Genomic DNA, 15,224 nt, shown 5'->3' with positions numbered 1-15,224 from the left:
ATTATGAGACTCAAAACGGTCTAATTTACAATCCGCAGGCTTTTGTATATGAAAAACCTCAGAGGGCGGCATCAAAGTAAATGGCTGTACACTGGTGTCCATTTCTGTAATGCGGAGGAATTAATGGCCCTTGCGGTGGATGAAATCTAAAAATCCCATGAGCTCCTTAAGCCCACATTCAACGCCATAATGCCTCTCCGCACCCGTCCAAAGATGCCGTCCCATCCCAATAGAGCGCCGCAGTCCCACCCCCTCTCAGAAAAACGAGTGGCCCAGGAAATGAAACTTAAATAATTTATTTAAAGACGGTTACGCCGCGGACAAAGCCAACTCGGATCGTGGCAAATCATGACAATGAACACAATGTTTTGGGCCGATCAAATAATTTATAAGACGAAAAACTAAACAAATAGTGTTGTCTCCTGACTTTCTTTTCTTCTTTCTAATGATTTGATCGGCCCAAAACATTGTGTTCATTGTCATGATTCGTCACGATCCGAGTTGGCTTTGTCCGCGGCAGTACTACAGTCAGTACGACTGGGCGGGCGGGCGGGCGGGCGGGCGGGCGGGCAGACAGACAGACAGACAGACGCACTAATGGCTTTCACAGAGGCCAGTGACCGCGGGGCGCTCCATGCACCCCCCCCCCCCTTTAGCCAGGTGGATGAACGTAATAGGCTGTGCAGCGTGTGCGGGACGACCCCTGACCCCTGACCTTGTGAACTCTCATGGGTATAAATCCATAACGCTGGCTGATGGGCTTAAAGCCTCCGGAGCGCGTTTTCAAAAAGAGAGGAAAAAAAAGCACAAGAGCCTCTGTTCGTATGTACGGCAGCTCGTCATGAGCGGAGCGGAGCCAGCCGGCCAGCCGCCGCGCCTCGCACACACATCATGATCCTGTCTCTCTCTCTCTCTCTCTCTCTCTCTCTCCCCTTCTGCGTGGATTAGCAACGTGCTTAACCCGTTCTGACCTGAGATCAGACTCATACGAGGTTTCCACTGGACACACACTGGTCTGATGAACCCATTCTGACCTGAGATCAGATTCTAAAACAATGTCAGTCGTTCTTCGATTTTTCAAAAATAGCAGATCTACAAGCTCATAGCGCGCCACTCGGTGGCGCGCTATGAGCTTGTAGATCTGCTATTTTTGAAAAATCGAAGAAGATTTTTCAATAGCTAAAGCATAACATAATGCTAACACCAAAATGGGTTCCCGTTCAGAATGGGTTAATGTGTTATCTTGCCCTGGATTAAGAGCAATAATGCGTACGTACGCACGCACGGACGCACACACACACACACACACACACACACTGTACACGTGTTACTGTACTTCCGAGGACGTTTTAGGACGTCTGTTTTATGATGTCATGTCGTTTGTCGTTACGTTTACGAGGTTTTTGCCATTTATTTATTTTCTACTGTAAAGCTGCAAATGGCGATCGATAAGCTCACGCAACGTGTCGTAGTGCGGTCGCATTGCAAGCTTGTAGATCTAGCTATCTAGCGATCTATCTTTTTTCTTTTTTTAATAAATCACAACTCTAACAACTCCAACCTTGACCTGAATCGTTACCTATAGATTGTAAAAGCCTGAGTCTACATTTAAAAGTCAAAGTCAAAATGTGACTATACAGTAAGTATACTACGGCCACAGTAAGTACACACACACACACACACACACACACACACACACACACACACACACACACACACACACACACACACACACACACACACACACACACACACACACACACACACACACACACACACACACACACACACACACACACACACACACACACACACGCACGCACCCACCCATCCACGCATGCACGCACGCACGCATGCACACACACCCCTGTGGTGGTGCTAAAGCACTCTGGACATCGTGGACACGGGTCAGTGGAGACGGGATGGAGGATTGGACGTGGCCTGCATCATAAAAGGAACCCCTCTTGGTGTTGTAAGCATTATGTTATACTTTAGCTATAGTGGAAAATATCAGATCAAGTGCCATACTACAGGCATGTAGATCTGTTTTGTTTTATTGAAAATGTGTCACAAATCTTGGAATATCTTTCATAGCGATCGTTTTTTAAACTCAAATCTAATGCTTCGATCCGGGGGAGTGGGGGGTGGGGGTCCATGGAACAACATATTTTCAGATGGGGGGTCCGCGGCCAAATACAGATAATTCCGGGCGTTTCCTTGGCATGATAAAGGTTGAGCACCGCTGACATAGAAGCAGAGGTTTTTCAGAAAACTGCTAGGATTTAGAAGACATTGATTTTTAGAATCGGCCTCTAAATGGGATACGAACCCAAAAGGTCAGAGCGGAAGTCCTTACATGGCGGGCGGGGCGCAGCGCTGGCCTAGCGGTCCAGGCGCATCATGCCACATATATAAGGCTCTGGCCTGACGGCGCGCCGTGGGTTCGAGTCCCGTTCATGACGACCCTTTGCTGCATGTCTCTCTCTTACTTAACCCATTCAGGCCTGACGTCGAACTAAAAAAAATACATTCGCTCTGAAATAATATATTCAAAGATTTCTGCCACATTTTCATGATTTCACGAACTATAGTGGCCCTCTGGAGTGAGTGTGGAACTATAGTGGCCCTCTGGAGTGAGTGTGGAACTATAGTGGCCCTCTGGAGTGAGTGTGGAACTATAGTGGCCCTCTGGAGTGACTGTGGAACTATAGTGGCCCTCTGGAGTGACTGTGGAACTATAGTGGCCCTCTGGAGTGACTGTGGAACTATAGTGGCCCTCTGGAGTGAGTGTGGAACTATAGTGGCCCTCTGGAGTGAGGGTGGAACTATAGTGGCCCTCTGGAGTGAGTGTGGAACTATAGTGGCTCTCTGGAGTGAGTGTGGAACTATAGTGGCCCTCTGGAGTGACTGTGGAACTATAGTGGCCCTCTGGAGTGACTGTGGAACTATAGTGGTCTGTCAACTTATTGTCCTTGTATTTGGGCCATGTCCATAAACTTGTGCTCAGGGGTCTGCAATTGGGCGGATTGCTAAAAACAAATGCAAAAAAAGCTGGCTAAATACTGTTCTGTCTCAGCTACTATGGGCAGAAGAGAAGGCGTTGTTTCATTTATCCCTAGGTGGCTTAAAAAACCCAAAACAAACATCCTGTCAAGTAGTGTCAAGTAATAGTATGTCAATGTGCTATATATTATTTTTTTGTGTGTGTTAACCAGGTTGGTTAAGCATGTGCAGCAGCTATATCTGGTTGGACCATATATATATGTACCTAATTCTGATCAGTGTTTGGGTCTATTGTATTACGCCTCTTGTGCAGATCCAAATAAAATAATTCAAATGTGAGTGTCTGTGTGTGTGTGTGTGTGTGTGTGTGTGCCTTAAATGTTAAAATGCCTGCATATCCCCTCGTACTGCAGGAGGTTATTGTCGGTAATTCGTAGCAGAGGGAGAGAGAGAGAGAGAGAGAGAGAGAGAGAGAGAGAGAGAGAGAGAGAGAGAGAGAGCGCGCTCCGTTGTAATATGTCTAGACACAGATCCTCAACAGGGATTTAGAGCGTGTGCGTGTGCGTACGCGTGTGCTTGTGCTTGTGCATGGGTGTGCGTGTGTTTGTGCGCGTGTGGATTGGCCTTTCTAGTGGTGTTTCCGGCTGTGACTTATCGCAGGGAGCTCTACCTCTGCCCTGAAGTAGCAAAAGATCCTGACAGGTGAAAGAAAATGTTAACCCATTCTGACCTGAGATTCATACGAGGTTTCCACTGGACACACACTGGTCTGATTAACCCATTCTGACCTGAGATCAGATTCTAAAAATTATTAGATTTTTCGAAAATAGCAGACCTACAAGCTCGTAGCGCGCCACTCGGTGGCGCGCTATGAGCTTGTAGGTCTGCTATTTTTCAATAGCTAAAGCATAACATGATGCTATCACCAAAATGGGTTCCCGTTCAGAATGGGTTAAATAAAAAGCATTTATCAGCTGCTCGCCACAACCAAGACGCTTCAGAGGAAAGAAACATCAGTCAAAAAGAAGAGTTGTTTTGGTTGCTGTTGTTGCCAGTTTGGATTTGGGTTTATCTCATAGCGTCGGCTCGAAGGAGCAATAATGAGAACTGATGTGTTTTCTTTGCAGAGAGACCACACTGTGTGCAAAGCAAAGGTTTGTTTGATTGCTCATCCAGGGAAAAGATCCCTCACACAGTACGCGTACACTTTTAACACGTTAAGACCCAAGTTCTACAAATGTCTTCTAAAACATGACAGTTTTTTCTGAAAAAACCTATGTTTCTATATGTCAGTGGTGCTCAAACTATTTCATTTCAAGGACCCCCAGAATTATATGTAATTGGCTGCCAATCCCTATCTGGAAATATGTTGTTTCAGGGACCTCCCCAGAAGCAAAGATTTGAGTTAAAATGTTCACTCTGTAATAATATATATTCAAAGATTCAAGGCACATTTTCACGATTAAAAAAAAATGGCAGACCTACAAGCTCATAGCGCGCCACTCTGTGCCGCGCTATGAGCTTGTAGATCTGCTATTTTTCAATAGCTAAAGTATAACATAATGCTTTAAAAAAGGGGTTCCCGCCCAGAATGGGTTAAGTGTACCAACAACGACACCACAGCCCTCAGAGCTACATGCCCGTGTTTCATCTCAACTCCAAACCCAAACCATCAAGCGTGTCGACGCACAGTCGACCTCAGACTCCGCGGCATCGGAGGGTGTGCCACCATGTCATGTAAATATGAGCTGCTTCGAGACCCCCACACGTCTTCTATTGCCAATCTACAAAGGACGTCTTTTGAACTGCAGGGCGGGCGTCGTGTCTTTAACCTGCCGGGATGTCTGGAAAAACGAGCTCGTTTGCACAGAGTATATACCCCCAAAACTGGCGGTGAAGAAGCTTCTTCTTGTCGTGCGCCAAGCCAATTAATCTGGGAAATATATACAACCCCTGTAGCGAGTACGAAGCTGGAGGCTGCTGCTGCTGCGGAGACGTTGGGTTCTCTTAATCAAACAAGTTTTTACTTTCGTCGCCAACTTTTCACGTATACTGTAGCTTGAGAATCATTTCTCAAGCTTTGCTTTTTCAATTCTGAGACAGAGAGACGCTACGAGGTTGGATTCTAAATAATATCCTGTCTTGTTCTCTCCGGTCTCCCCGACATCAGAATAACTAACCGGTTGTGTGTCTTTGGGGCTAGCGTAATAAGTGCCGCCATGCTCGCCTGCAATTGACTTCCTGTCTCGAGGGAGCAGGTGCTTCGGCTCAAGCTGGGACTTAATTCACTCGCTGCTCCCCCCTCCCCCCCCCCCCCCCTGCCTGCTTCCATCGTCCCTCCCCTCCAATCTAAGCCTCTCCTTGAAGTTCCATATACACGTTATAGATGTGCAAAATCTAATCTAAGAAAATAAAGAAATTATACATTTTTATTTCACACTATGGATAATGGGAAGCGCTGCGTGCGTACTATCTCATCTCCAGAACAGATATACCGTATAGTAGAATAGCATCTTTGTTCTCCCTCTGACAAACTCCCAACAGATGCTTCCAAATCTAACATTAACTAGACGGCACCTAAAGACTTGGATGTCCATGATGAAAGGAGGTGTTGAATAAAAATCTGTTACTGACCGTCTATTTGCTGTGTGTGTGTGTGTGTGTGTGTGTGTGTGTGTGTGTGTGTGTGTCCTTGCATTTGGAAGTCTGGGCCATGTCCATAAACTTGTGCTCAGGGGTCTGCAATTGGGTGGATTGCAAGGACAAATGGACAAATGCAGTGTTTGGGTCTATTGTATTGCGCCTCTTGTGTAGATATAAATAATTCAAATGTGTGTGTGTGTGTGTGTGTGAGTGCGAGTGCGAGTGTGTGTGCGTGTACTTGCCTCCGAACGCAGGCCTCATGGTGAAATCGTGGTCCTCTACTTTGATAATATTCTCCGTCTTCAGCTTCCGGGACTTGGTCACATCCGGGGGCTTCTTGTTCAAGGTCAAGGAACTAGAAAACAATAGCATATATAATTATACAACAGTGATTAAAAGAATAGCATATAATTATACAATAGTTATATACAACCTTTTTTACTTTCAAAGACCCCCAGTTTGAAATGCATTAGGCCACGGACCCCCATTTGTCACAAGTTTATTTTAATTTTTTCGGTTTCCATCTGTGCACTTACAGTACAGGCTAGTATCATAAGGGTCAATTCAATTTGGTGTTCAACTATCAATCATTTATCTGGGGTGGGGACCCCCTGGAATCCTCACAAGGACCCTAGTGGTTCCCAGACCCCGTGGTGAGAATCAGTGGCTTGTGGAAGCCTTGCACATGATGTACAAGTACACCCACCCAGCCACGATATACAAGTACAGTACATCCCCTAGACACGTTGTAGGCCTACATCCCCAGTACATGACGCTAGTATATCGCATGCATATACATATGCATACTAGCAAACCCCAATCCCTTGATTCTGAGTGTAAAGCAGGGAGGCATTGGGTCCCAATGTGTATACAGTAGTCTTTGGTGTGACCCCGGTGGGGGAATGGAACCCCATCCCAATCTCAGAGCGGACACTCTAACCACAAGGACCACTGAGCTGCTAAACCAGCAGCACATAATACACTGTTACAAAGGGGACTTCACAACACTGTGGTTATATGCTTGTGAAGAGATGTGTTTTTTATTTAACCAGTAAAAACCACATTGAGACTGAAGTCTCTTTTACACAGTGTGAACTGGCCAAGAGAAGACGCGAAATAAGTGACACTAAACCGAAGAAGCTCAAAAGGAGAACAGGAAAGTCTAATAATGTAATAAAGACTAATAAATAAAACCTAAGCAACGGAATTTGCTAGTAAAACTAAAAAGCAAGGGAACATTTGCTAGTAAACTAAAAAGCAAGGGAACATTTGCTAGTAAACTAAAAAGCAAGGGAACATTTGCTAGACGTCAAAGCAGGAGCAGTGTTTGGGAAGTGTTCCCCGTGATGGCAACCCTTTTAAAGCTCACTGGGGGAATCACAGCAGACAGTTTGAGTCTGGTCTGTAGGTCATTCCAAGACCCGCGTCCGAAATAAGCAAGGCTTTTTAGATTAGATTTTGTTGGGGGCACGACGTAGCACAGCCAAGCATTTGATCTGAGGTTGAGAGAGATGCGATGTGAGGTGCATGGCAAACAGACTGGCTGAAGGTCAAACCTAGTGGCTGGTATTTCACATGGACCCTTCTTCCTTTTAGCCAAAATGGCATCCTACTATAAATGCGCCACGCCTCTGCGTGCGTACGTGTGTGTACGGTTGTAAAGCACGTAACTCGAGAACCGTTCGCCCCACCGACTTCACATTCGACACACGTGTTCCACACCCCCGCAGGGAGTGCAGTGCCCGGACTCGAGTCGGTCGGACCCACGGTTCTCCAAGAACCACCACAAAAGGCTCGGGTCAAGCTCTGCCAGTAGGCCTAATCAGCCTAAATCCCCTCACCTGTGCAATTACCAGCGAATTGATTGCCATGGCAACACCACACCTGACAATTGATTAGCCTACTTAACCAGTCCACTTTTCACAGTCAGTCAGTTTGTCCTCTTCACAGACAGGCAGATACAGAGATCTCCATGTGGGACACAGACAGGCAGATACAGAGATCTCCATGTGGGACACAGACAGACAGATACAGAGATCTCCATGTGGGACACAGACAGACAGACAGACAGATACAGAGATCTCCATGTGGGACACAGACAGACAGATACAGAGATCTCCATGTGGGACACAGACAGACAGGCAGATACAGAGATCTCCATGTGGGACACAGACAGACAGATACAGAGATCTCCATGTGGGACACAGACAGACAGACAGATACAGAGATCTCCATGTGGGACACAGACAGACAGACAGATACAGAGATCTCCATGTGGGACACAGACAGACAGATACAGAGATCTCCATGTGGGACACAGACAGACAGATACAGAGATCTTCATGTGGGACACAGACAGGTTAAAATGGGTGCTATAACAAGTTGACAACTGGTATTATTAGGTTCCCAAGTTGCATCGTTCTCAAGTAGGCCGGTAGCCGGCGGGCATGTACAGGCAACCATTATATAGACATATATAATACGAGTATACGTTGGGGTACGTACTGTATACGGACCTGGGATATGACCTAGCGTCAACGTAAACTTGGGGGGAAAGAGTTAAGGGTCCCACTTATAAAAACAGTGGCATGATGCAGAAACCTCTCATCTCACATGTTCAACTTCCGTAATTAACGCCCTATACTCCATCACACTCCAGTCACGCAAAAGCAGCGAGAGTAGCAGAACAACAAGCTTGTCCATCTGCTACACTTTAGGCCATTTGTGAATATATTCTGAATCCTAAAAGCAAGTAAACAGGTTTTGGACATAATGAGGGTTTTTCAATTTCCACCCAACGGTGATATGCTTCTCTGCTCCGTTTCATTTCTCCACGCTGAGACAAATGAACAGAACACAACACTTTGATTTAATGATGAGTTCGCCGTGGTGATTCTCCGTGCTAAAAGCATCTGCTGTGGTCATTACGTCGTTAGCAGAGAGCAGTGGTGTGTGTCATGTCGGTGGGTGGGTGGAGTATACCATCAGTGACCGCCGGGGTCAACATCTACAGGAACATCCATTTGCTTAACGCATTTCGACCGAGACCGATTCTAAAAAAAATGTTCGGTTTTCGGGAAAGAAAAACATGTTTTTCAAAAATAGCAGACCTACAAGCTCGTAGATCTGCTTGTAGATCTGCTATTTTTCCAATAGCTAAAGTATAACAAAAATGCTTAAAACACCAAAAAGGGGTTCCCGTCCAAAATGGGTTAAATGCCTTTTAACCCAATTTAGGGAATTTCGCAATGTTCTCTCTTTACCCAGAGTGCAACAAGCAACGTAAACACTATGCATAGAAGAGACTCTCATAGTGCCTCAGTATAAACTATGGATCACACATAAAGCTTTTTGTTTTGTTTACTTTTTCATTAACCTCTTCAACCTAACCATCCCAACAGTAATATACGTAGGAGTGTCCCTAATACCCTATACTCTCCAAAACAGCTCCTAAAGAGCACTTAGACAGACTGCTGCAATTTGGAACTGACCCCTGTAAATAGTCAAAGCCTCTAAGCACAGTGGTTCCCAAAGTGGGGCCCGGGGACCCCTGGGGCTTCTTGAGGGAGTTCCACTGGGTCCCCAGCTAAATTATAGTTTGGAACCAATTGGACCCTTATGGATCTGTAACTCTAAATTAACATTGATTTTACAAGACAGACAGACAGACAGACAGACAGACAGACAGACAGACAGACAGACAGACAGACAGACAGACAGACAGACAGACAGACAGACAGACAATAAATGCACCATGTGTCATGTACGTCTGTAATCCACGTATCTCGAGAAACGTTCACACTTCAAATTCCACCCACGTTATCCAGAACCGCCCCAAAAAGGCCTCTGCCGGGGCTCTGGACATGGCCCCTGGGCTCTGGACATGGCCCCTGGGCTCTGGACATGGCCCCTGGGCTCTGGACATGGCCCCTGGGCTCTGGACATGGCCCCTGGGCTCTGGACATGGCCCCTGCCCAGTGTACATATATGGAGCTGGCCTGTTCTGACCTCACAACACTCCATATTTGGGCATGGCTGACACAGAACTCCATATATATTAATAAAGGGACAATCTCCATATGGACAGATGGGTGGAACAGTTTTCCAGAACCAGCACCAGCCTGGGCTCTGCGCCGATTTATGGGGGTGGTCTTTTTGTGGAGTCCTTCCCTTGTGCCATTTCACGTCATTGGACAGTAAAATAAGCAATATGTTCTCATTAGTCTGAAACTAAAACTGACTGATGGCAGATTAAAAGATAATTCATTATGATAATAATTTATCATTACTTACCCTTATTGCACCCCCACACAAGCCCTTATTGGCCCCCCACACAAGCCCTTATTTGCCCCCACACACAAGCCCTAATTGGCCCCCCCACAAGCCCTTTTTGGCCCCCACACAAGCCCTTATTGGCACCCACATAAGCTTGTATTCGCCACACACACACACACACACACACACACACACACACACACACACACACACACACACACACACACACACACACACACACACACACACACACACACACACGTCCTATACGAAAAAAAAGAAAGGGCACTTTCAGGATTTGGGCAGGTGCTCAAGCCCCCCATAGATCTGGCCTGTTCTGACATCACAACACGGTCACTGCTCTACAGTACACATTAATTTGGTGGTCCTTGACCTGAAAATGTTTGAGAGTGTAGCCTATATGTATACTGTAACAGAGTGTCTCAGAGCCTCTGCCTGATGGCCTCATGAGTCTAATATCTCCCCTGGTCCACAGGGATATCCCTTTGGTCTGGTGGTCAAGATGTTGGACTTTCACGTGGGAGGGTTAGGTTAATACACTGTTGCCAGAGAAGGATTCTGGACAATAGCCCTTAACACATTCTGACCTGAGATCAGATTCATACGAGGTTTCCACTGGACACACACTGGTCTGATTAACCCATTCTGACCCGAGATCAGATTCTGAAAATGTCAGTCGTTCTTTGATTTTTCAAAAATTAGCAGACCTACAAACTCGTAGCGCGCCACTCGGTGGCGCACTATGAGCTTGTAGATCTGCTATTTTTCAATAGCTAAAGCATAACATGATGCTAAAACCAAAATGGGTTCCCATTCAGAATGGGTTAAGGTCAGGCTCAGCCTCCAGGCCGGTGACATTCAGAAAAGCGCTTTATTTTAACTAGCACAATGGGGACTCATTATGGACTTTTGCTGTCCTGAAAATACAAAATAAATCAATCTGTATGCAAGACATTCATTATAAATGACTACACTGTTGACGCCAATTAAGCACAATATGGCCATTTGGCTACAGGCTATAAACTGCTCCTCCTGAATTTATGCACCCCTTGGCAGCGGTCCAGACAAACTAAAATAAAATGCCACGCTGGGATAATTAATTGTAGCCTAAATGGAAACGACAGACAGCCAGGGAAGGGGGTCAACTCGAAAAGCCCTCTATATTCACAGCCAACCACGACAGGTCCCCGGCGCGCTGCGCCGCATGCATGCATGCGACTATTTTGAGACTCCACAGCCACCACATGTTTGTACTAAAACCACCGCTGCTGCTGATGATAAATAAATAAATAAAAGTCAAAGCTGTGCTCTTGCTCTCCCGCGGTGATCTCATCCATGGCTGGACGGCCCCGTCGGGGCAGGGATGATGACAGATGGAGAAAAACGTGCCTGTGACACGTGGGGGACGGACGGGACGGCGGAGGCACGCCAGTCCATGACCTGTTTGCTCTGATGATGATGATGAGTAGGCAAAGACATGCAGAGCTCAGCTCATATAGTGACTGCTCTGCCGGCTTCATCCCATCATGATCCCACACTGTTGTTGTGGTACAATAATATAACTGAGAACGGAGGAGCCTGGCTCCAGATGGAACCAAAAGGTTCCGTTTTGGTTCTATTTTGGAGGAGGGATATGCTATATTTTGGATCAGGTTCAGAATCACAACATGACTGCTCGCCCTTCACATTCAGGGCTATATACCTTCCTGTGGGACTGGGATTTAATTCTATACTGTCCACTTATTGATCAGCGTATTATTATCTCCAGAACTGAGAACGTGTGTATAGCTCCTCCAAATGGTTCCACTTGGATAACTTGTATTGACACTATAATATTGGACTTAATTAATTGTGCAGCAGTGATCAAGTTTACTGCCTGGTTTATTGAATTGTAGCTATAGGCTATAGCTCCTCTCCTCCATTTCAAAAGGATTCTTTTTTGTTCCAATTAGCTTTTTTGATATAATATAGGCTATCGTCTTCAGAAACACTGCTATTATACCATCACCATCACCCTCCCATGCGCACCGCGCACCCGACTTGGAATAAGATCGTGCAGGTGGTGATGATGATGGATGATGATTGATGATGATTATGAGATAATCATTTTTATTGTGACACGTAGACCTAGTCATAGACTGCTGCTGCACATACCGTATGCACACATTAACTCCTCAAACCTGCGTTTGTTTGTCTGAGGTGTCCAATTACGCACGGATATATTCGACAGTATACAGTAGGCTACAGTACAGTGGCTTATTTGGGTTCGATATTACTTACGTGCCGTGTTTCTGGGTCTCCACCGTGCCGGTCCATCGCCGAACCCGGCGCCGGTGGTGGTGTCCGTGGCGCCTCTTATCACGCCGGCATTCCCCGCCGGTAACGACCAGACAGAGGATGATTAAAACCAGCGCTTTGATCCAAAAACAAGGCATGGCGGCGGCGATCGGGCGACAAGCGACGAGCGGCGCGGCCGGGATTCCACAAGTGTGTGCAGGCTTATAATGTCTCCGAAGAAGTCGTGCGTCCGAATTCCGGCGAGAGCCCCTTTCAATCCATATCCACGAGGAGAATGCCAGCGCATCTTTTTCCCCGTTGGTTTAATATTGTTGTTCCGTTTGTTTTCAGCAGAGAGATAGGATAGGCTATGCGATCTCTGTCAACGCGTTATCGTGGCGTGTGATAGTGATGATGATCGGCGAGTTTATTCAGTCGTCCGTCCGTCCGTCCGTCCGCTGGAATGCGATATCACGTCTTGTTTGTGTCGTCCCCCCCACCCCATGAAACCTGACTGTCTCTGCTCCTTGTTTGTTGGTTTCCAAATGTGCGCATCTGCTCGGGGGGGCGGGGGGCGTGCCGACCGAGCCGAGTCCTCTACAAACACATGTATGTTTGGGGCGTTTCCACCAGGCTTTAGTTCTGTTCTGATTCTGAAGCACTCTGACAAGTGTAGCCTTGTCTTTAATGAGACATAATAGGGCTATACTAGATGGATCAACTTTGTGGAGTGCAATTATCACTTTTTTTTATATCAGAAGGGTGCCACCAGATTGAATCCTATACAATGTTGTGTGTGCATTCATCATAATCTCCATATGGCGTGGGAGGACTGGAGGACTGCATGCAAAAAAAGAACAGCTCCCATTTATGTAAAGAAAACATATTCACCATTTTTGAAGAACTTCAAAAGCCAACTGAAGAATCAAGATAAACATATTTGTCACTTAGTTGTCATTCACTCACTAGCCTACAAGCAGTGACATGTTTCACTCACTAGCCTACAAGCAGTGACATGTTTGCCTACACGCAGTGACATGTTTGCCTACAAGCAGTGACATGTTTGCCTACACGCAGTGACATGTTTGCCTACACGCAGTGACATGTTTGCCTACACGCAGTGACATGTTTGCGCGACTGCAACATCATTGTATCAGGCTACAGCTGTACAGCAAGACCATATTAGACGCCATATGACCATCCACCCATAATTCAACCGCTTATCCGAAGTCGGGTCGCGGGGGCAACATCTCCTGCACCAGAGAGCTCCAGACATGCAGACTTCCCTCTCCAGAGCAACATTAGGAACTTCCTCCTGGGATCCCGAGGCGTCCCAGGGCCAGTTTAGAGATTAATGCCCTTATTTATCAAAGCGGCGCATACGCCAAAATATGGGTTCACGCCGGATGGGTATATTTATTATTTCCGCAAAACCTTGAACTTGAACGTGAGCCCAGGACAAAAATCACGTCAGGTCGGGAGCTGTCGTATAGGCTTCAGGTATCAGCTGTTGTTCTGTCGCAGAAAGGCGGAGCATTGTTTGACCAGATGAGAGGCTGTCACAGGCATCGAAACATGTATTCACTCCTAAAATCTTAATATAAAACTGTATGTAATTGGGCTACATGTAGAAAAAGAGAAAAAAAGGAGTAGGCCTACATCAACGATGTGTCTTTGTGTCATATGAAATCGGTAGGAGATTACCAACTTTACAAGCAATTAGAATCGCGCAATTAAAACAATGTTGCAAGTTTAGATGCTTAAGCCATTTAAACAGTGTTTTCTGTTTTGGATGAGCGCATACCGTATGCCAGGATTTGCGCTGCCTGTGCTGGAATCCCCCCCCCTCCCCCCCCCCCCCCCTTTCTCGAGTTACATCTCGTCGTTTTAAGGATAAATCCGACGTGTCTCCAGAATGCCAAATGTGCCGTGCCGGCGTGCCAGTGCAAGTGCAGGGGACCGCATCGGCGATAGGTATAGGCTAACCCAGCCAGCCTGACAGCCCACCACCACACCAGTGCCACATGATGCTTCATATAATTGACAGTTGACAGCCCAGACACTGCAGCGACTAGCGAGGTAATCTAGACAGATTGTCATAAACGTGCATGGTCACGGTGTCATGGACGGACCACAGTGATAGAGACAGACAGACAGGACAGGACAGGAGGAGATGCATCTATATTTGCAAAACAGCAGCGTGTGTGTGTGCCTATTTGTTATTTAATTCATGCATGGTTCACATGCAGGTTCAGGTTTTCCTTCACGAATATATATTATTGTAGGCTATATTAAATTAATAAATACTTTAATAATTTAATATAGGCGTGGATGTTGACTGGGCAAATTAGCATGGCGGGGTGGGGATAGCGCATCCCCGGCCGATAGGTGTGAAGTGTGAACGGTTTGGGAGACCATTTCAAACAAAAGCGGCTTGCATGCTGTGGTTTACTAACCAGACATTTGCATATGCACAAGGCTGGAAGTTAAACTGGGCCAGCTCTAAACTGACTGGGCCCGTGGCCCAATGGACCCTACGCCAGTGACAATTGCTTGCAATCAAGTTGCGATATGTGTGTGTGTGTGTGTGTGGGTGGGTGAGGCAAGGCAAGGCAAGTGAGGCGAGAGGAGAAACAGACAGGGTAGGCCTATACAGCTTTATTTAATTCATGCAGGTGATCGTACTTTATTTATTTAAGATACAACACACCAGTTGGGCTTGCAAGTTGCGTGTGCGTGCGTGCGTGCGTCTGTATGTGTATGAGAGGGGGGGGGGGGTGAGGCGGGCAGCAAGGCAAGCAGGGGAAACTTTTTTATTGGCTTTTTCCATCGTTTCATAAATGCCGTGGCGACGTGGGTGTACTACAAAACCGACGCTCGAATTTGGAGCAGATTTTACACTCAATCGATAAATGAGGGCCATAATCCTTCCATCTGATCCTTGGTCTGCCCCAGGGTCTATTCCCAGTGGGACGTGCATCAAGGACCTCCCTATAGGGAGACGC

The 15,224-nt window shown here is 46.5% G+C and overlaps 1 pseudogene across 1 annotated transcript in view; it reads right to left on the bottom strand.

Annotated features, from left to right (window-relative positions):
• The window catches only part of LOC308329132 (gamma-aminobutyric acid receptor subunit rho-2-like), an 88,615-nt pseudogene extending 76,238 nt beyond the window's left edge, over positions 1-12,377 (bottom strand). The window contains exons 1-2 of the transcript in view: positions 12,223-12,377; positions 5,889-6,001 (exon numbers count right to left, since the gene is read on the bottom strand). The product of the transcript in view is annotated as a gamma-aminobutyric acid receptor subunit rho-2-like (transcript). The remainder of the gene's footprint in view (positions 1-5,888; positions 6,002-12,222) is intronic.
• Positions 12,378-15,224: the final 2,847 nt, after the last annotated feature.

This window comes from Protomyctophum bolini (genome assembly GCF_963924005.1).
Source record: "Protomyctophum bolini genome assembly, chromosome: 15".
Lineage (NCBI taxonomy): Eukaryota > Metazoa > Chordata > Actinopteri > Myctophiformes > Myctophidae > Protomyctophum > Protomyctophum bolini.
Note: the sequence above shows the minus strand (reverse complement) of the source record. Positions and strands in the feature narration are given on the sequence as shown.